This window comes from Dendropsophus ebraccatus, chromosome 9 (assembly GCF_027789765.1).
Source record: "Dendropsophus ebraccatus isolate aDenEbr1 chromosome 9, aDenEbr1.pat, whole genome shotgun sequence".
NCBI classification, from domain to species: Eukaryota; Metazoa; Chordata; class Amphibia; order Anura; family Hylidae; genus Dendropsophus; species Dendropsophus ebraccatus.
Genome location: NC_091462.1, coordinates 40,484,903 through 40,507,337, shown reverse-complemented (window position 1 = coordinate 40,507,337; position 22,435 = coordinate 40,484,903). Strand labels below are relative to the sequence as shown.

The window sequence follows — 22,435 nt, the reverse complement described above, 5'->3', positions numbered from 1 at the left end:
ATTGTCCCCCTGCAGTGTCCCCCATATAGTTATATTGTCCCTCTGCAATGTCCCCCATATAGTTATTTATATTGTCCCCCTGCAGTGTCCCCCATATAGTTATATTGTCCCCCTGCAATGTCCCCCATATAGTTATATTGTCCCTCGGCAATGTCCCCCATATAGTTATAATGCCCCCCCCCCCTGCATTGCTACAAAAGAAAAAAATTATACTCACCTAATAGTGCCTTTTCTCTCCTCTTCAGCCGGTCAGTCGCCGGAGGGATCCCCCAGCAGGTGCAGCGACGTCATCACTGCCCCTGCCGGAGGATCCCTCAGAGATCATTTCCAGGTTACATCCGGGGCGGGGGGTTGGTGGTCCGTGCGGCGCGGAGGAGGCAGGCGGCAGGGCCGACATCTCACACTGCTCTGGGATCTGTGGTCCCAGGCAGGGGCAGTGATGACGTTGCTGCACCTGCTGGGGGATCCCTCCAGCGGGGATGTCTGCGGCAGTGTGGATGCGTTGCAGGGGCTGGCGTGATCCGGAAGGGGTAGCTCTTTTATTGGTGGTCAGTGAGAGCAGTCTTCTCACTGACCACCAATGAAAGAGTTTTCTCTTCCGGAAGTGTGGCGGGGGCCGGATAAATGGCCTCAGGGGGGGCGCATGCGGCCCGCGGGCCGTAGTTTGGGGTCCCCTGATCTAACATGTATGGTGAAGCTTGGCCTGTGTCTTTCTGTGTCCCCATGTGCTTTATACTCAGCATGTGATCTTCCAAAACAGACCAAACCTTTGTGCTGCTGTCCTTAAGGATAGCTAACCAGTCTGAATCGCATTTCAAGACGGATTACATTCCTAAATAATACTTATCTCCCCAAGGAATGTAGACAGGTTTTCACAGAAATAAATGATTAAGCAAAGCAAGGACATTTTGTATAGGCTATATGTGATAAATCATGCGTGAAAATACCCATAGGCTAGCTGTTCTTCGGAAAATATTTCTGTGTAGGTTATGATGGCTGTTTATATATACATATCTATAAACAATTTCTAAAAAAAAATATTTTTAGTGTTGCTAGTTAGGCTGGGTTCACACTGTGTTTTTGCAACCTGTTTTATTCTTCATCAGTTTAAGCAAAAAAAAGGATGAAAAAACAGATGCATTTGTGTGCATTCATTTTGATCTGTTTTCCATTGACTTCCATTATAAAAAAAATTGGATCACAGAACTGATCAAAATACATCCAAGAACGTGGTCAACCACAATTCTGTGTATGCTAAAAAACAGATGTGTTTTGATTTATTTTTTATATTTTTTATTTTTTATAATGAAAGTCAATGGTAAAACGGATCAAAATGGATGCACACAAATGCAAACTCTGCAAAAAAGTTTGTAAAAAAATGATTGGAAAAAACGCAGTGTAACCCCAGTCTTAGGGTATGTGCACACTGAGGAATCCGGGTGGATCAGCTGCTGCAGATTCCACAGCTTGCCCTCACTCACGGCCGTGTGCATCTCCCCCTGTGCCATAGACTCCATTCTATGCACAGGCAGATTTCGCCATCCGCCCAATGGATGAACCTGTTCATGCTTCAGGCGGATGGCGGGAATCTGCCTGTGCATAGAATGGAGTCTATGGCACAGGTAGAGATACATGCAAGGGAAAGCTACAGAATCCACGGCGGGTGGCCCCCTCGGGTTCCATAGTGTGCACATACCCTAATAGGTAACTGCAGCAGTTTTCCACCCCAGTCTGTGATTTGCTGAGCGGGACATCTATCAGCCGGGTCATGTCGTAGCTGATGGGGTCATGGGGCAGAATGCAGCTCTGTGCGGGCAGCGGGACAGTTGACTATGACTTTTTTAAAAATATTTTTCCCCCCACCCCCTGCCTGCAGTAATGATTTTTTTATTTCTTAGACGGACGTGACATGTCATCGGGCGTTTCAAAAGTTATTGATGGAAAAGGGCCTTACTGCTAAGATCCACCGCAATCAGGATAAATAGCTGGGGGAAGAGCCCAGCAGGCATATTATAGTAATGAGGCTACAATGTCGGAATTAGTAGAAGTGAGACCCATTGTGATCAATATCCTTTACAATGCCAAAAGTTATTTTTAATGACAGTGACTCTTTAACATTTTTTTTTCTCTTTTTTGGGGTTGGTATTGCATTCTGATTCACTCTCTAATGTACATCAGGTACACAGTGCCTGGGAAAAGTATGATCTTGAACTTTTCCACCTTTTTCCATGTTACACTCATAGGGGGACATTTATTAAGTCCAGCGTTTTCTGCGCCGGACTTAAAAATGTCCCCACAGCTCTAACAGTTCGAAGATTTATGCAGAGGCGCATCAGTGTGCGCGCCAGGATACCTACGCCAGCTCAGAGCTGGACTAGGTTTCCTGTCTATTTTCTGGCGGAAAAGATGATGAATTAAGTGAACTCTGAGTCTGCGCCCCCGTTGCGCCCCCTACACACCCCCTCCCCGCCCCCCTGGCGTACTGGGTGGAAAGTGGCCAGATGCGAATATTTATTCACAAAACGAAAGGCGCTCCCGTGACAAAGGCGCTCTTGGAAGTGGAGCCAAGATCGTCTCCGGGGACAGATCGGAGACCTGTAGGAGGGCACCTACAAAACGAAAAATACGCTTTTTTTCATTGATAAATTTATGAAGAGCGTCTGTAAACAGCAATTCAAGTCTTACACAAATTATCAATGGGATTTAGGTCTGGACTTTGACTGGGCCGTTCTAACACATACCATTGTAGTTCTGGCTGGATGCTAAGGGGGATGTTGTTCTGCAGGAAGGTTTTCCTCAAGGATTGTCTCCATCCAACTTCCCATTAACTCTGACCAGCTTCCCTGTTCCTGCTGAAGAAATGCATCCCCACACCATGATACTGTATCCACCATGTTTCACAGTGGGGATGGTGTGGTCAGGGTAATGTGCAATTTTATAGTTTTTACCCACACATTGGCTTTTGGTCAATAACTTCAACTTTGGTCTCATCTGACCAGAGCACCTTCTTTCATACTGTATGTTTGCTGTGTTCATTAAATGGCTTGAGGCAAGCAGCAAATTGAACTTCTTATGGCTTGCTGGCAAAATTGTTTTCTTCTTGCCACCTAACTGGATGGTACCATTTCCATTGTTGAGTGAGCATTTCCAAGCATACTCTGTCTACTACTCAGTGAACACTGTGTCAGAATATGCAGCAACATTTCCTATTGACAAGATGAATGGTAATATCTAAAAGTAAGTTTATTCAGACTTTTCCAGGAGAAAAAAACAGAGGAATAGCATAGCACATTTCTGACGTATTTACTAAAAAAAAAGAAATGTCAGAATGGCTAATAGACAAACCAAACAGAAAAACCATTAGAAAAAGCACTTCAAGCATATATAAAACAATAAAGAAGCTATATTTACCTCTCAGTGCTCATTCATTGTCCTCCTATGGGTCTCCGTTGTCTGCCGGAGATGATCCTGCTCCCACTTCCAAGACGGACTTGTGGCAGACGATCACTGGCCACTGCTGGACAGCTCCCTCGACAAAGGCGCTCTTGGAAGTGGAGCCAAGATCATCTCCGGGGACAGAGCGGAGACCTGTAGGAGGGCACCGAGGAAGCATGGAGAGGTAAGTATTGCTTCTTTATTTTATACACAGTATATACTTGCAATGATATAGATAATGTTTTCCCTATCCGGATAACGCCTTTAAGTATCCAATAATTTTATGTCTGACATTAACCATAGTGGTATTTGAGAGTAGAAGTCCAGTCCCTTTTGAAGGCTACAGACCTGCTTAGTTGTCACTGATAAAACCACTGGTTAGAAAAATAAAACTTAAAGGGCCATTCTTGTTAATCAAAGTTATACCCAATCCACAGGATAGACGATATCTAGAAGAATAATGAGGGTCCAACTGTTGGGAACACCTCTGTTCTTGGGAGTGGTGGCAATCCCTGCAGTCAGACCCCACTAATCCACTAGTTGTTTCCTATTCTGTAGATATGGGAAAACTTTCTGTAGTAGGAATACTCCTTGAACTCAAGACTGACTTTACATTTCTTGACCCTATTCTGTAATCCATATGCATTTCAGATTTCATACATCAAATCATCAATGTATGGAAGGCAGACAGAAATGGGTACATTTACTTTGGTCGAATGGACTATAATCTTGTCTCCTCTATGTGCTGCAGTCCCACTGCTAAAGACGCCATATTTAAATGGCTGAGCTCACATTTGTGTTCAAAAGTGACCAGCATCCAGAATTTCCAGTCTCCAGATGTTACCTCACTTAGCTATTCTCTGATGTGTGGCTAGTGATTTTTGTTTTAAAAAAGTATATATTTTTTACTAAATAAAAAAATAATCTCTTGCTCATTGCACCATCCAGTAGCCAATCCTACATAGTAGTGTTTGAAGAAATCCAAAAATTTAAGGCAAAAGAACAATGCTCAGTCAATGAATTTGTATAATATCACATTCCACAGCCGCCTCAATTTTTTTTCCCCTCAAAAGAATGTGATTTTCTTTCCAAGCAGCAATTATGTATTTAATTATGTGGCCTTCTCTCTTTTTTCGGTTCATCTGATAAAGTTGTATTTAAAGAATTTGAAAAGAAAAAAATTCTTTATATGGAAGCCGTGGATTTAAAAAAAAAAATCTGTTATCAGAACAACATTTCAGAATATTTTCTCTGATTTAAATATGTAAACCAACAGGACATAGTACACTGTGTCAGGTTTCCTGTAACTTTCCCACTTTTAACCAAATGGATTCAATTTAAAACGTATAAAGAAAATTTACAGCCAGATCATAAGTGTACCTCCCAACTTGTTCCATTGTGTTATTTTTACATTTCGCTGCCCTGGTTTGTAAATCTCTAAATTCCGATGAAAAAGTATTTTGTCCTTTTCTAGCTACATTATCCCATAGAATTTGTAGACTGTTATGTGTGATAATGTGGGTAAAGCACCTCAACATTTACATTGTATTTTGTGCCTGGTATTGTAGCTTACCCCTTTCAAGTGAAGGATAGACTCAGAAACACAGAATAAAAAATATAAACATATCAATAAAAAAAATCTATACTATTGGGGGCTGCGTTCACACTACGTATACTTCAGTCAGTATATTTCAGTCAGCATTGCAACCAAAACCAGGAGTGGATTAAAAACACAGAAAGGCTCTGTTCACACAATGATGAAATTGAGTGGATGGCCGCCATATAACAGTAAATAACGGCCATTATTTCAATATAACAGCCGTTGTTTTAAAATAACAGCAAATATTTGCCATTAAATGGCGGCCATCCACTCAATTTCAACATTGTGTGAGCAGATCCTTTCTGTGTTTTTAATCCACTCCTCGTTTTGGTTGCAATACTGACTGAAATATACATATACTGACTGAAATATACGTAGTGTGAACGCAGCCATAAAGCGTAAGCATAAACAAACATAAGCAAAAAAATAAAAATTTAAAAATTAAATCACAGACAATCCTTTTATCATCGTCAAGTGCTCAAGACCCATTTTCATATACCCAGGGCACTGCCACAGATGCTGAATGGCTCAGTGGGAATGGCGGAGTATAGATGGCAGCATGTGAGAGCCAGGGAGGTAAGTGTATGTTATATTTCTCACTCATCCACTCACTGAGCTTGGCACAAAAAAGGGGTCCTGGTCTTAAAGGGGAACTATCAGCAGGTTAGACAAATCTAACCTGCTGACAGCTCCCTAGTGGGCACAGAGTGCTGAAGATGAAGGTATATCTCTTACCTTTATTCTCAGCACCCTTCCCGTGCTGTTAGTTTTGCCCAGTAAGCAGTTAGGAGCACTGGGGGCGGGGCTACCAGCCCTCCAAGCACCAATCTGGGCCACCCCCTCCATTGATAGTCAGAGGGGGTGCGCCAGTCAGGGACAATGACTATTAATGGAGGGAGCCACTCCCCTAGTGCTCCTAATGGCTTACTGGGCACAACTAACAACACGGCAATGTTGCTGAGGATGAAGGCAACAGACATGCAACGGACGCTGTTAAACGTTGTGTGAACATAGCCTTACAGAGACACGAAAAGTCATTGTAGCTGATCGTAGAGAGGAGTCCAGTGTTAATCCTCTTGGATATTTTAGCAGAATGTTTTCTGACTCTCTATGTAATTTTTCTTTTTGCATGTTAACCATTTGTACCATCCACAAGTCCTACCCGTTTAGAAATCATTTCCACTAAAATCTAAAACTGAAGCACTGGAGGTGGGAGGAATCCCCGCCCCTCTATGATGCAACTCCATTGATTCTAAAGGAGCCACGTCATATTGGGCTTCAGGCCCGGCCCGATACCCGTGGATAGAACGGCGCCGTACATGGTAATCGGCTTCCCTGCACCGGTGCCGATCTATCCGTGGGTCAGGTTAAAGCAAATGTACCTGATGGTACATTCACTTTAATGGAGTTTTTCCGTGATAATTTGTTCAATGAAAACTAAAGGGGGGCAGTTAATTCTTGACATAGACGATGTGAGTTGTGGATAACTTTCTGGTCTAAAACAATACATAATAATCAAGACATTATGTCATACACCTCCCTAACACTTCACATATTTCTCTTATTCTGTTCTTCCATCTTACATTTTACTACCAGACCATAATAGTGTTCTACTTATTGCTAATAATTTAATTACGGCTTACTGGCTCATAAAAATGTCAGAAAAGCGTCTTCATTTCACCACTGTATAACAGCTGTAATACCTCATGACCCTATATTCTGCATTTGTTGAATCCACTGTCTTGCTGCAGTGTCCCACTACATGTGACTGGGGGATAATGGTATTGGTCGTCAGACTATTGCCTTTATTGCAAATGTGTTTTGATGTTTTGTACTGTTTATTATGCTACTTTATACTGTTACTCCCTTTGTACTGGCTAAGGGAGCTAATTGGATTGCATTAGTTCATTGAACAACACAGAGATGTAATAGTCAGAGGATGCAGCAGTAGTAACAGAGCGCAGCCTCTCCAGCTCAGTTTACTTTAGTGGCTCACCACAGAGAAGAGTACATTGCAATATGTTACTTTTGTGGCCAACATCATAGAGTTTTACCTAGGAATGCTTGGGGTACATGAACTCCCACAAAGAATACATTCTACATTCCAAAGCATTGTGTCTTAGTCCATTCACAGGGGTAAATTCTGTGGAGGAAAGCTATGCAGGAACCCCATAACACATCGAGGACCTTTAAGGGCTTCAGGCCAGGTCTAGAGACTTTGTGACTGAAAGCTACAGATTTACCAATGACCTTCACCCTTAGGCCGGGTTTACACGCCATGTCACAGAACGGCCGGTGTCAGTGAAGATCATCCCAGCCGGTACTGTAGTACTGAACTTCATTTGTGCTGAATTGGGATGCAGGCGCATCTGTGTGTGCCTGCATCCCAATTCACCATAGCATACAATGGAAAGTGCGTCCGGAGTAGCACTTTCCATTGTGTGAACTAACAGTTCTTTGCTATAGTTTGAAATGTGGGTATAAAAGTGACTGTTCCTCCTTTTCTCTGGAAGAATTATTTGCTAATTTTCCAAGTAAAGAACTGAGTTGCATTTCCTCTGTCTTTGTCTGGCTCATTATCTGTACACGTAATATAACAGGCATCCATCTGGACACTACACAGGGTGTGCCATGAAGAAATTAGCAGAGTTAAGCAAACTTTGAGCACCTTCGGCATTTGCGGCATTTGATGGGCTCGGGCTGCTAAACTTGAATGCAGGGCTAGGGAGTCTTGGAAAATATGGATACAGCCATAGGCTATACAATAGGTTGTATCCAAGCAGCAGCCACCGCTAATCACACGCAGCAATCTCGGATTTACAGTTACTAAAAGGCAGCTACACCTGAGCGTAGCTAATCTTCAATTGCAAGCATAAACTGTGGACAAGAGTGGCACTGGTTGTGGGAAAGAGCAAACTGTATTAATTTCATACAAACCCTTTAAATTCATTGAAATGTGTGTTACGTGATCTCCTGCATCCTGCTGCCCTTTGTGCTACAAAATCTAAAAATGTCTAACAGTAACAGCCATATGAAGTGAAAATGTCAGTGGAAGTCACTGATTCACAATAGTGAGATGGTGAGTCATAGTAAATAGCCGGTTCATAAGTGCATGAGTGAGTAAATGGTGTCTCTTATTGTTGGTAATTATGACCAAATATTGACATTTTTGTATTGCTTCATACACCAAGAGTGGGGGTTGGTAAGAGCAGCCTACAGTATTCAGCATTGTATTTCTCTTTCTCATGTCTCATATGTCTTATATTACCTATTTTGTTATATCCTGATAGAGTACTGAAGATACCTTCCTTGTTTTTAAAGCAGCGTTATCACTTTTAGAAAAATCATATCCTGTAATCCTATGATGAGGGTATTACTTTTGAGTGTCTCCAGACCTTAAAATTATAACACCACAGAAGTCAGCCTTTAACTCAGAACTCAGACCAGACCCCTTGTTGATCACACCTCAGGCCAGACAAAACAAGTTTCAAACCCTAGACCAGACTCCAGTATATTTACCAGTTTGATTCTGCATGTCTTCCTGTTCCTCTCCTCTGCATCACTAAGGACGCTATTACATGGAGAGATAATCGGCCGATTATCGCTCCATGTAATAGAGACAGTGATTAACCAATGACAACGATCATTGGCTGATTGGGTCTTAGGCTATGTTCACACGGGGGAAGAGACCGGCCGTTCCATGACCCCGGCCGGGTCACGGAACGGCCGGTCTCTGCCCGAATCATCCCGGCTGGTAGATCTTTCCGGACGCAGTGTTATGATGCGGGCGCATCAGCACTCAACTGCATCAGAACTTCACACAGCACACAATGAAGCAAGCAGCCGGAGCCGCTTGCTTTATTGTGTGAACTGACAGGGTTTCCTACGGCCGCAATTCATTGAAATGCAGCCGCAGAAAACTGACATGTCAGTTATTTGCGGCACCGCACGGGATCCTGGCCGGAGCATATACGATATGTATACGCTCCGGCCGGGATCCCATAGAGATGTAGGCAATGTTACGTAGTGTGAACATAGCCTTAAGGTCCATACCTAAAATCAGTGGCCGCAGACTACACATCATTACGTGTGCGGCCAATGGCTAACGATTGAATAAACTATTATACATTACCTTTCCATGCTCCCGGTCTTCTCTTGCCTTCTGCTCTCTTCCCGGCACCGCTGCTGCAGCTTCTCAGCAACCTCTCAGCTCAAACAGGCTAATTGAAGCTGCAGCTGTGGCACCGGGAGTGAAAGCAGAAGGAAGGAAAAGACCAAAAGCATGGAAAGGTAATGTATAACAGTTTATGGCAAGGGCTGCATGGACATTGCTAACAATGTCCGTGCAGTCCTCGCTAAATGATAATCTAGCTGTGTGATAGGCTTAGTAAACAAGCGCCGATCTACCAGATTGGGAAGGGGAGCATGGAGAGGTAAGCATAAGAGGTTTCTTATGTTTTTCTATTTAGCACTAGTACCATAGGATTTCTTGTAGGGATCAGGGGCAATTGAGTTTGGTATAAAGGTTACCATAGAAGTAAGTTTATACCATTTCCATTACAAAAAAACAAGTTTTATTTTCTAGTTTGTTCCCTTAATAGTTATATAATAAACCAAATGTACCAGGTAAACAATGATCTTTGACAATAATCTGCGTGTGCTTCCCTTTTACTGGGTACATGACCATTGTATTATTGACTGACTATTATGCAAATCTCTGCCACAGTCTCTGTTATTCTTCCAAATGTCATTTACATGTTTGTCTTTTGGAACACAGGTTACACCCACCAACAAGGGTCAGGGATACAAGCCAAGAAAAATTCACAAAGTATCTTCAAATTGGAGTCATTGTTTTAATTGCACTACTCAACGCAAGGAAATATATGAAACTGTGAAGTTTTTGGAAAACATAAAAAGTTTCAGCTCCAGTGATATTATATCATAAAAGTAGGGCATTTAAGTAGAAGCATGCAATGGTCGTTACCTCAAACAATGTATTGAACAAAAAAGCAGTGGTAGTTAGGGCCCAACAAAAAATGTCAATGTCTCAATAACTTGTCATGTGCCCTTAAGCATCAACTACAGCTTGACGACAATGTTTCATGTTGTTCGCAAGTCTTCTTATTGTCTGCTGAGGCATGGCATCCCACATAAAGAGCGGCACTCAGGTCACTAATGTTCTGGGGTACAGAGTTATGAGCCTCTACATGGCAACTCAGCTGATCCCATATGTTTTCCATGGGATTCAGGTCTGGAGACAGTGCAGGCCACTCTTTTTGAGGTCCTCCAGTTTCCAGCAGCTGTTCCATAATGATGCGACTTAGAGCGTTCTTGTCCATGAAAAAGGTATTGGAGCCATATTATGGATAATCGCTCCATGTAATAAAGACAATGATCGGCCAAAGAAACAATCATTGACTGATCGTGTCTTTTGGTCCTGACTCCTGACCTAAGATCATCGGACGCTCACCACACATCACTATGCATGGCCAATGGCTAATGACTGTGTAAATAAAATAAAGTATATATGTTGGTCATTTCACGATGGCCGTCAACAATGCTGGAGGCATCAAGGAGAGCAGGATGCATTAGACACTGTTGCCTTTAGTGATGTTATAATGTGGGCATGTGTGTCTAGTCAATACAGTACACTTTGTTAATGGTGACAAGCTCATACTACTTCAATAACTGTTTGGGATACTGGATACCACCACTAGATACTTGCTATGACTTGCCATGAAAGTGACCTAATGTACATTGTAATGTAATGTACAAACCTCAGCATGTGTTTACAAAAAGAAAAGAACTACCAAACATTTCTCATGGTTGGGAGATGACACTGAAATCTTACATCCAGAATTTCCTGTCTTCCTTTAGTGCTATGTTAGGTTAACTTTATTTTTGTCTTGAAACTAATTTATTCATGTTTCAAGAACTGCATATTGTTATATGACTGTGCTCTTGTTTGCAGCAGATGCTATGAATGGCCTGTGGACTAGTCAGCTTATAGGCTTTATGATTTTGACAACATAGCTAGGCGTGTAGGATGTTTAAGGTTGGCTTGACACTTGAAAGCAACTCAGTTTTTTAATGACATTTTATAATATTTACTATCTGAATGGGGTTTTCTGGGATTTTTTCTTTACTTGAAGACCTGTACTCATGATAAGGCTGGGTTGACACTACGTTTTTGCAATCTGTTTTTGCTAAAAAAAAAAAAAAAAAAACGGATGGAAAACGGATGCATTTGTGTGCATCCGAGAAACAGATCGCTGATATCAGGGAGTCCAGCCAAACGATAACACTGCCGGCTGCAGGTTAAAGCACTCAATGCAGTGAAATCCTAGGTGCATTGCTCCCTGGTAAACATGAATCCATGGAACCGTTTGCCAGGGAGCAATGCACCTAGGATTTCACTGCATTGAGCGCTTTAACCGGCTGTAGGCAGTGTTATTGTTTGGCTGGTTTCCCTTAGATTAGCGATTTGTTTTTCTATGGCTTTACTAGGCATTGCTCCCACCTAGCCAGAATCCTGCTCCACACTGATGAGGGGCAACACCCTGAAACAGCTGTCTGTGGATGGATACCCGGCCTTGGTTTTTCCCTTGTCATTACATTGACTTATAGGGCCACTTAATATGGTGGTTTTGGTTGTTTCCCTGCAGGAGCCAACCCTTGGCTGGGTCCTTCCCGGAGGGATATCTGATTGGTCCTGTGTTTTGAGACTCTTAAATGAGGCTCCACCTTGTTCTTCTTTTGCATATTTGTGTGCATCCGTTTTGATCTGTTTTTCCATTGACTTCCATTCCAGATCAAAATGGATCGATTTTTTTCCATGGACATAAAAACGTAGTGAACCTCATTTTTGTGTCCTTTAAAAAAAAAACGCATCCATTTTGATCTGTTTTGTTTTTTTTTTATAATGGAAGTCAATGAAAAAACGGATGCACACAAATACATCTGTTTTTTTCATCCATTTTTTGAGGAAAAAAAAAAACGGATTAAAAAAAATAGATATGAAAGATGTAGTGTGAGCCCAGCCTTAGTCATCAGTTTCAGATTAGTGGATTGGTCACCAGAGGTATAATTCCTGCATATGTAGTGAATAGAGCCGGAAGCAGATGGTTCTATTACAGTACGTACTGGCTGTACTGATTTACAGCAGCTTAGTTTCCATTCACTTCAATGGGAGCTCACCTGTGATAACCCAACAGGGCCTCTACACAATGCACAGAGACATCTGTTTCCAGCTCTGTTTGCTGTGTGTTGCTGGCACAGTGGCTCTGGCTAACATTAGATCAGCGTGAATTGCTGATCACACATCACCAACCATGTATTCACGGGCTATCCTGAGAACAGGCCACAAAGAAAAGAGGTCACAGAAAACCTTTATGACTTTAGAAAGAACTTTAATAAGTACACAAAGTCCTCAACTCCACTTTCATTTAGCATGTCTAAGCAGCCTAGCAGAGGCACTATTGATCCTCCCAAGTATGCTCTCTGCTGCCACCTCTGTCTATGACAGGAACTGCAGAAAGCAGGAGAGGTTTTCTATGGGGATTTGCTACTGCTCTGGACAGTTCCTGTCACGGACAGAGATGGCAACAGAGAGTACTGTGTCAGACTGGAAAGAATACACTTCCTACAGAACATACAGCAGCTAATAAGTACTGAAAGGCTTGAGATTTTCAAATAGAACTAATTCACAAATCTATATAACTTTCTGATACCAGTTGCTTTTTTTTTTCTTTCTAGAGAACCGCTTTAAGGCTCCTTCAAAACTTTTGGATTTTAAGATCTGGAATGCTGGAAGGCTGGAATTTCTCTCCTTTTGTCTCATTGATAATTTTTTATTTTGTCATTTATTTTACTTGTTATTTTACTTGTTTGTCATTTACCTAATTGTATATTGCTGTGGAATACACTGGTGCTATACGAATAGAGATAATTACTACATCTCGGCTTACGGCCGCACGACCAAAGACAAGGAAGTAAATAGAGATGAAAATTCTATTTCTTATTACAAAAAGTTTAATGATTATCTTCATATTCAGCTTTAGCTGCCATTCTGCACAGTGTAAGCCATGGCATAATGCTGGTTTTTCCATCATTAGTCCTGTCTTTTCTTTTATATATTGAAGCAGTAGAATAGTTTATCTAAAATGACATTTTCTATGACCTATAAAAACTGCTGAGTATATTTGTTTCAATGCACTTTTATAAAGGGAGCTAGAAGAATCTGCCATATGGAATAATACATAATCACTTGTCATTTTCAGAGCAGGCTTCCACCACAGTCCCTGCCAAGTTAGTCATTCACCCATGGTTCACGTCAGCTAATATTCATTTACAATATGTCAACGAACGCACTTAGGGAAGACATGGATATCCTGTTCTGTTTAGTCTTTGGCTTTCGGTCTGGTTGTTGAATGTAATAGTTAAGTAGTTCAGCCAGGTACAATTTTTTTTTTTAGTTTATTTTTTTTTTACGTAACAGACCAGTAACATTGTCCTTGCAGTAAATTAGCTGAAAAATCCTTAAAAACAGCTGCTATCTTTTTGCATTAGTTCAGACTGAATGGATGAGGTTAAATATTTAAAAAAGAAAGATCGTAGGATAGAATGGTTAATGTACCAGGTATATTCCTTATTTTCTGCAGTCGGAGCCAGTGATTAGCTGAAGGTCACTAGTATGTATAATCTTTATTTATTTTTATTTGAAAAGCATGGGCTGCACGGACATTGCTATCAATACATATACAGTCCTTACTGCATGATAATTGAATTGTATGGGCAGCATGTAATCGGATCTCTCAGTGAGTTGCTAGTCCATGTTAAAAACACAAGATGGGATGGAGCTGTTTCTTCAGAGTGAATGAAAGTTTTTTTTAGAAAGGGGAGGAAAAAAACTTCATATAAGGAAAAAGAACCAACATTTCTCTGATATGATGTATTGCAAAGGTTTTTTTTACACTTTCACTATTGGTTTATACTAAATTTGTTACCTGTTTCCTGGCATCATTGGGGAACTTGGAGTTTGGGACAGTCCTGACTTTTTCCTACCTGCATTCTCTTCCGGATCCCAGTTTCTGGAAATATTTTGGTATTACAAAGATGGCTGAACTTTTTACTGGGGTTGTTTTTAAATAATTTATTTTATGCTGTACCCTGTAGTGTACTGTATAGATATTTCCAGCTAAGACAAGCGGTGGATAGCTCCCTCAACCTATGTGACATATTTTATATTACCCTTTTATATGGGGTCTTTAGAGGGTTTATTTCTACACCTTCTTAGTACTAAAGTGTCCTCTACTCTGTTAGCTGTTAAAAGTAAATTACAGGACTTGGAAGAGGAGGGGGCTGTTGTGATTGAATCACATTGATGTGTTTCCCTGTTACAAATAATAATCTTGTTGTATATAATATATCAATGTTATTTGACCCCAGGCAGACTTTATAAAATGGGTAAAGTGGCACATGACTGATGCCATAGCACCCTGTGTTTCCGGCTTGTAATTTGGGATTGTTCATTATTTTTCTGCAATTCTGAGATGATCGATCTTCTGTCAACAATCACGACCTGCTCTGTGGCCTGCACCCTGAAGATTTGTCTTTTTGATGTGTTGAATGAGGAGGAGTGATCGGACCATAATAGAAAATCCTTGCACAAAATGGTTTTCCTGGCATTGACGTTGAAACTGTAAACAAGCGCCGAGCAATTAAACGGGCCGACTATCGGACATCGAGGGCTGCCTTTAGTATAAATTAATAAGGTTTTAACTCACCTTACCATGATCCCCGGTGTCCTTGGGCTTTCTCAGGTGTCCTCAGAGACCTTCCCCGGTGTCTGCAGCTCTGCCTTCTCTGCACTGACAGGCCGCCAGCCGCTGATCGGTGGGCGGCCTGTCTCGGCCTGTGATTGGCTAAGCAGCCGGCGGCCTGTCCCAGGATATTATGCTTGATGGGATATGTGCAATATGAGAACTGTCCAATATGTGGTAGCTACTAGTGGGTAGTGCAATTTATAGGTATTGTTTGTAATAATGAACAACATACAGTTGTTATCTAATATATCTGAGCATTTATTTTACACTATATTGCTGCCGTATAATTGCTGCTACTTGTCTACATTACAATGTTGACTGCCTTTGCAATAGAATTTTTTTGCGCTTTATTATCCCATCCACTGTATTAATCATGTTTTTTTCAGATATAATCATGTGACTCCTGTTTTTAATTTGTCTTTTTATGTATTTTATGGAATCTTGGGTTGTTGTACATTAATAAAGCATTCATTATACTGAATCATTGTTATGAATATTTTTGGGGGTTAATGTAGGTATATTCATTATATAACTGTGGTGCACAATGAAGAAAGGTAAGAGATTGCTTGATAGAGAATGAGGCCTGAGTGTGGAGAGTGATGGTCCTATGATGGCAGGCTCCGACTCCGGCCGCCATCTCAGGACCATCACTTTCCACACTCTCTATCAAGCAATCTCTTACCTTTCTTCATTGTGCACCACAGTTATATACCCGGTTGAGAAAGGTCAGGATGACCGAAACGTCCCTGTCTGGGGTATACTAAAAACATGTGAGAGTGAATTAACCTATGTAAGATGTGCATGTACCTGAACCTTTTTTGCCCTGAGAGTAAAATAAAAGATGGCTTAGTTAGCATAACTTTTCTGGAGTCGTGTGCGGTTTACACAACACTATATAACTTTAGATTATTTCAACCAGCACCACAAACTGAGTGCACAGACATAATGCTATTACTTAATGCACACTGTCAGCACCTCAGTAGGGTCCGGGTGCTGGCAGATTTCCTTTTAGTAGTTAGAGCCAAAGCCAATATGGAAATTAGCCTGTTAGTCTGGTGCTCTGGGGGCATTCCTTGGCCACTTAGTGCACTGTCCCACCCTCACAGAGGGTCCTGAGTCTGATTGACATCCTGGTTTAACCCTCATTGTCTCCCAGCCTAAATTTACTTTATCACTAGAGAGAAGACCATCAACAGGAAATCTGAATCTTTGTGTGTATGTGTGTGTGCAGCTGTGCTCACTTCCTCCCTTACACCTCACTCCATGTTACAGAACGGCCGGTGTCAGTTAAGCTTATTCTAGCCGGTACTGCAATACTGGCCAGATAAAGTTCGAGTCTATTGAATTGGGATGCGGGTGCATCCATGTGCGTCCGCATCCCAATTCACCATTGAACACAATGGAGAGTACGGCTAAAGCCGCACTCTCCATTGTGTGCACTGTCAGGGTTCATTGAATAGTCACCGCACAAAACTGAAATGTCAGTTATTCGTGTGGCCGCTAGGGATCCCGGCCGGAGTGTATACTATGTGTATACACTCCGGCCGGGATTCCTTCTGACTGCAGTACAACGTAAGTTTTGTATTAATCACGCCCATTGTTGCAAATTGGCAACAACGGCCGTGAATAAAGGGGTTCTCCAGAACTACAAAAACATGGCCACTTTTGCCTCACTCTTGTCTCCAGATTGGGTGGGGTTTGTAACTCAGTTCCACTGAAGTACTGTAAATGGAGTTTAATTGCAAACCACACCTGAACTTGGGACAAGAGTGGGGCAAAAGCGGCCATGTTTTTGTAGCACTGGAAACCCCTTTAATCCAAAAGTTACGTTGTGTGAACATAGCCTAAAACTGAAAGCTCCAACAACTTTCATGGCTATATGTTTATGTCCATGCTTTTCAGTGAGTACAGAGCATCTGTAACATAGAATGCAATGGTCCGGTATACTGTGAAAGCTATGTTTGCTGAAATTTCTGAAACAACATATATTAAAAGATTTATTATTAATATTGATTTATAGATAAAACTTTAGGTTTCACGGCTTTAAGGATGTGAAATTGAAATGTTCACCTTGTATCAGGCGCCATTCTTCATTTTAATCTCTCCAGTCCCAGGTGGTTATAGTCTCGTATTAACTAGCATATCAAATGCCTTATCCATATTAAGACAACATAAAACATAGGGAAAAAAGCCAGAAGGAAAATATGCGTCACTTTTATACTACCTTTAATCCTGAACAAATGCAAATACTCTCCTTGGCTGCTTCCCATACTGAACAATGCATTCATACAAAATATATTTTCTGTTGATAATCTTATCCCTATAGCAACTGTTTGGTGGTTGTATAACAGGTGTATGCAACCAGTATTTCCTAGCCCAGTCTGAAACGTTTTAGGACTATTCAAAGCACATCCACATTAGTGATAGTCCCAGTCCTAACGGCAATGCCACTTGTTATTGCTGAAGCCTCATAAACACTTTTTGCCCCATAGGATGCTTTGTACAATACTGTATGAAAAAAGATCCCCCCCCATAAGCACAGGGAGCAATAGCTCCTTACCATGGCATCTAATTAATGGGGATATCCAGGCTTAGAATTTTAGAAGCATTTTTTTTGGAAACGGCACAACTTTTGTCTTTAGTTTGGGTGTGCTTTTGCAATTAAAGCGACACTATCAGCAGGTTCTGGCCAGTGAACCTGCTGATATGCCCAAGAAGTTCTTTACCTTATAAGTCAATTGGCGTTAGTAAGTCATAGCCCCTATGCTAATGGCCGGCTTCCAGCCGCCGGGAGCACCCCCGCGGCCCCCAGCCTGCCCCCTCCCGGCCTGCCCACTATGCATATTTATATATGCATAGTGAGGCCTCTATTTACTGCACCTGTGCAGGGAAGATGTCCTTTCGGAGATGGGCTGCTTCCCATGCATGCGCGATTTAGCCTGGCCTCCTGACCCACTTTGTGAGAACAATCCTGCAGAATCAACGTTTTCATCATCCCCGAGGACACTGAAAACATTGATGCTGCAGCAGGGGCCAAAAAGTCCCCTCTACCCTAAAATAGTACCGATAAGTACAGATGAGCACACAAAAATTTAGCCTTAGGCTAAATTCACACTGGATGTATCCGCAGCGGATTTCACTCTGCGAGTTTGCAGCGAAATCCACTGCGGATACCTCCTCTGTCACTTGCAACGTGATTACATACCCACTGGGAGTATGTAGGTCCCGACTCCATTAACCCTCTGCCACAGGAATAATACATTACCTGTTCTACAATACGGCCGCATCTGATGCTCCTGGCGGTCCCGCGCAGCCAATCAGTGCATTGCCCTGCCGCAGTCACTGATTGGGGGACCTCTGGGAGCCGGGAGCCTCAGATGCGGCCGGATCATGGAACCGGTAATGTATCATCCTGGCGTCGGGACTTACATGTAATCACATTGGAAGTGACAGAGGAGGTATCCGCAGCAGATTTCTCTGTGAACTTGCAGAGTGAAATCCGCTGTGGATACATCCAGTGGGAATTTCGCCTCACACTGCTCAGTGCACAGAAAAATACATTTACAGGACTCAGAAAATGGGGATGCAAGGTGATTTCTTCTTTCATAAAAAAAAGTTGTGTCTTTGTTTTAGGCCACTGCCACACACTGTTCTATCACAAACTGCAAGTTTGAAGGGGGGAGGGGGAGTATAATTTGCCCTACAATAAAGTGACCCCCATATAACAAAAAATTGTAATGAAAGACTAATTACTATGATGGGAAGGGACTACAGCAGGGGTGTAGCTAGGGGTTCAGCCTAGGGGGGGCGAGTGAGTCTGAGTGGGCCCCCAACCTATTATGTTACCCATAGGGAACCTCAGTAGACCCCAAACAAATAGAGATGTAAGTAAAGTGCAGACACATCCAGTGACTCACAGGTGACGTCTTCTCTGATGAGAGTGGGTCAGGTTTCCTTTTCTTTTTCATTGTGAAGACTCTTCTAACCACAAATCATCACAGCAGTATCTGCCAGACAAACATCTTCAGAACCTTACTTTTACAGCACCTTTAACCACCTCTATACAAACTCTCCATCATAGTGCCCTTAAACAGTAACAGAGACTTCTTTGAAGACCAATCTGTAGTCATTTTTCCTTTTCTGTGCTTCTCTCTATACTTAGATCCCTTCTATATGCCTGTATCTGTAGTTAGGATCCATCATTGTGTCCTCACCTGTAGTAAGACATCCTCTTCATGCCCCATCTGTAGTTGTGTTCCCTCTCTTTGCCCTCTGTAGTTAGCCCCGCCCCCTTATGCCCTCAACACTAGTTGGGCCCCCACTTTGTGCCTCCATCTGCAGTTAGCCCCCCCCTTTGTGCTAAATAAATGGTACCCCTTTGTCCTAATGAACTTTACCACCGCCCCCCTGTATAAACTGTGCCTCTTATGAACTGTTTTTATATTAAATAGTGCCACTGTCCCCGTATTATACTGTGCCCACAATGTAGTTTGCCACTGCCTACCTAATAAACTATATTACTACTGCCCTCCAATGTACTGTACCACTGCCCCCTGTAATGTACCGTACCACTGTCCTCTCTAATGTACTGTACCACTGTCCTCTAATGTACTGTACCACTGTCCTCTCTAATGTACTGTACCACTGTCCTCTCTAATGTACTGTACCACTGTCCTCTAATGTGCTGTACTGTATCACTGTCCTCTAATGTACTGTACCACTGTCCCCTCTAATGTACTGTACCACTGTGCCCTCTAATGTACTGTACCACTGTGCCCTCTAATGTACTGTACCACTGTCCTCTCTAATGTACTGTACCACTGTCCTCTCTAATGTACTGTACCACTGTCCCCTCTAATGTACTGTACCACTGTGCCCTCTAATGTACTGTACCACTGTCCTCTAATGTACTGTACCACTGTCCCCTCTAATGTACTGTACCACTGTCCTCTCTAATGTACTGTACCACTGTCCTCTCTAATGTACTGTACCACTGTCCCCTCTAATGTACTGTACCACTGTCCCCTCTAATGTACTTTACTACTGACCTCCTAAATCATTGTTTTCCAACCAGTGTCTCCTCAGCTGTTCCTTAACTACAACCTCCATTATGTCAGGACATGATGGGAGTTCTAGTCTTGTAGCGACTTAAGGGTCACATGTTAGAGAACACTATACTAAATAAACCTCCCTCCTAAATTATGGTTTCCCTACCAGTGGCAAAACTACAACTCCCATTGTACCCTGGTGGCAGGACATGATGAGAGTTTTAGTTTGGTAACAGCTCAGGAGCCACTATTAGGAAGCAATCATTTAGGGGTACAGTTTATTTAGTAAAGTATTCTCCAACATGTGACCCTCCTGCTGTTCCTAAACTACAATCCCCACTATCTCCTGCCAGAAGGGAATGATGGGAACTGTAGTTTTGTCACAGGTTTGAGAACACTACTAAATAAACTCTACCTATGTGTATACACTCCAGCCGGGATTCCTCAGAAGGCAGTACTACATAAGTTCCGTAGAAATCACGGCCATTGTTACAACGGCCATGATTACTACGGAACTTACTGTATGTAGTGTGAACATAGCCTTAAACACTAAGTTTTACTTATCTCTTCTTACATCACATTACATACACCCAGGGACACACACACACACATCCCATGCACCCAGGACACACACACATCCCATGCACCCAGGACACACACACATCCCATGCACCCAGGACCCACACACATCCCATGCACCCAGGACCCACACACATCCCATACACCCAGGGACACACACACACACACATCCCATGCACCCAGGACACACACATCTCATGCACCCAGGACCCACACACATCCCATACACCCAGGGACACACACACACACATCCCATGCACCCAGGACACACACATCCCATACACCCAGGGACACACACACACATCCCATGCACCCAGGACACACACATCTCATGCACCCAGGACACACACACATCCCATGCACCCAGGACACACACACATCCCATGCACCCAGGACACACACACATCCCATGCACCCAGGACACACACACATCCCATGCACCCAAGACACACACACATCCCATGCACCCAGGACACACACACATCCCATACACCCAGGGACACACACACATCCCATGCACCCAGGACACACACATCTCATGCACCCAGGACCCACACACATCCCATACACCCAGGGACACACACACACACATCCCATGCACCCAGGACACACACATCCCATACACCCAGGGACACACACACACATCCCATGCACCCAGGACACACACATCTCATGCACCCAGGACACACACACATCCCATGCACCCAGGGACACACACATCCCATGCACCCAGGACACACACACATCCCATGCACCCAGGACACACACACACATCCCATGCACCCAGGACACACACACATCCCATGCACCCAGGACACACACACACATCCCATGCACCCAGGACACACACACACATCCCATGCACCCAGGACACACACACACATCCCATGCACCCAGGACACACACACACATCCCATGCACCCAGGACACACACACATCCCATACACCCAGGGACACACACACACACATCCCTTGCACCCAGGACACACACATCCCATACACCCAGGGACACACACACACATCCCATGCACCCAGGACACACACACACATCTCATGCACCCAGGACACACACATCCCATGCACCCAGGGACACACACATCCCATGCACCCAGGGACACACACATCCCATGCACCCAGGGACACACACACACACACACACACACACATCCCATGCACCCAGGACACACACATCCCATGCACCCAGGACACACACATCCCATGCACCCAGGACACACACATCCCATGCACCCAGGACACACAGCACTTACTGTAATTGCAGGGAAGCTCTGAGGGGGCCATGTGGTGCAGTTCTCTGATTTTCTCCTCACAGTCGGACTCTGGGCCCCTCCTCTTCTTCTGTCCCGACATCCAGGAGAGCAGGAAGCAGCCGGAGGAGGTAGTGAGGGAGTGGGGGAGGGGCCCGGGCTGTGAGGAGGTCCTGTCTGTGTCTCTTCTGCCCTGGTATAGAGTGAGCAGACACACAGACAGGAAGCTGCAGTGTCTGCCCTGAGTGCAGCGGCCACTACTTCCGGGCAGCCTTAAAGTGGCAGAGCAGCCTAATTAACATCCGGCCTCTGCGGCCCTTAAGTGTACTGGGGGGGACCGGCCCGGGGGGGCCCCCAGCCTTGGTGGGCCCGGGGGCGACCAATCCCCTTTACCCCCCTCTAATTTCGCTACTGGACTACAGTAATGTGTATGACAACTACACTTTGCAGTGTCAGTATATACTGCTGTCCTGTCCTTATATTCATCACCCAGGTTGAAGTACTGAGTCCCTGTGTGCAGCAGCAGGGAGGGAACTGGAGAGGACAGGGGAAAGGGGGTTCATTCTGTGAGCTGACTCCATAGCAGCTGTGTAGTAGTTGTGGCTGATATATATATATATATATATATATATATATATATATATATATATATATATATATATATAATGCTCTGGAGCTGTGACC

The 22,435-nt window shown here is 43.3% G+C and overlaps 1 long non-coding RNA gene across 1 annotated transcript in view; it reads right to left on the bottom strand.

Moving 5' to 3' along the window:
* LOC138800885 (uncharacterized) overlaps window positions 1-22,175 on the bottom strand; it is a 48,321-nt gene extending 26,146 nt beyond the window's left edge. The window contains exons 1-2 of the long non-coding RNA XR_011364535.1: window positions 21,755-22,175; window positions 18,777-18,866 (exon numbers count right to left, since the gene is read on the bottom strand). This is a non-coding gene — a long non-coding RNA (uncharacterized lncRNA). The remainder of the gene's footprint in view (window positions 1-18,776; window positions 18,867-21,754) is intronic.
* Window positions 22,176-22,435: the final 260 nt, after the last annotated feature.